Raw genomic sequence first — 1,450 nt, forward strand, 5'->3', positions numbered from 1 at the left:
TTCAAATCATTTAAACATCATTATTACCCTGATGTTATTGGGCTCATTTCTGGAGGAGGAACTTGTGTTTTAGATGGCGTTTAGCATCCTTGTATCTTCATTCATTTTGCAGTAGAATGTGATTTTTGAAAAGTCGCCAGAACCAAGCTTCTCTGTCCTTCTACATGGTGGTGTAAAGTACTTAAGGATAAATCCTTTAAAGTACTACTTAAGTCATTTTTGGGGTATCTCTACTTTACTATTTACTGTATATTTTTTGATTACTTTTACTTTTACTTCACGACATTCCTAAAGATAATAATGTACATTTTACTCCAAAATGTTATGCCATCTGCTTTGCTTAATATAAGGAATTTGAAATTATTTTGGTTTTACCTTTGATACTTAAGTATATTTGGCACTAAATTCTTTTCGACTTTTACTCAAGTAGTATTTTACTGGCTGACTTTCACTGACTTTCACTTTTACTTGAGTCATTTTCTGTTATTAAGGTATCTTTACTTTTACTCAATTACAGTTGAATAAATATTTAATAGCAGATTTGAAAGATGTAATACATTAATTAAACATAATCAGAAATTCAAAAACACAAAATAACTTCCACAGCCGAACGACAAATAAAATTATATTTGACAAGTTGTCGTTACCACGTCTGTCCTTACTGATTTGTAATGAATAGCCCACTATATGGCATGATTACATAAGTCAACTCTATCATAGATCTTTTGTTGTACTTTATGCTGGTCTACATTGACATAGATCTGTTGTTGTACTTTATGCTGGTCCACATTGCCATAGATCTGTTGTTGTAATTTATGCTGGTCTACATTGACATAGATCTGTTGTAATTTATGCTGGTCTACATTGACATAGATCTGTTGTTGTACTTTATGCTGGTCTACATTGACATAGATCTGTTGTTGTACTTTATGCTGGTCTACATTGACATAGATATGTTGTTGTACTTTATGCTGGTCTACATTGACATAGATCTGTTGTTGTACTTTATGCTGGCCTACATTGACATAGATCTGTTGTACTTTATGCTGGTCTACATTGACATAGATTTCACACAATCATGTCTCTTGCGTACATTCTAATGCCTCAAATGAAAGTTCCATTGACATATCATGATGATGTCATTAGAATACAATATCAGTTGGCACTAAAATATAATATTTCTTGGAACTTTTGAGTCAAGCAGATGTTTCTGTACATGTCTGTTTAATTTACTTAATTTTGTATTTTTTCCATTGGTTGGCTGTGTATGCATATGTGTGTGAGTGTGTGTGTTTGAGAGAGAGAGAGAGGTTGGGAGAGAGGTTGGGAGAGAGGATGGGAGAGAGAGGTTGGGAGAGAGAGAGAGAGAAAGAGATGGTTGGGAGAGATAGAGAGAGAGGAACAGGGACAGAGAGAGGAGAACAGGCAGAACTGGGTATGTAAGTGGGTT

This window comes from Oncorhynchus masou, unplaced genomic scaffold (assembly GCF_036934945.1).
Source record: "Oncorhynchus masou masou isolate Uvic2021 unplaced genomic scaffold, UVic_Omas_1.1 unplaced_scaffold_980, whole genome shotgun sequence".
Lineage (NCBI taxonomy): Eukaryota > Metazoa > Chordata > Actinopteri > Salmoniformes > Salmonidae > Oncorhynchus > Oncorhynchus masou.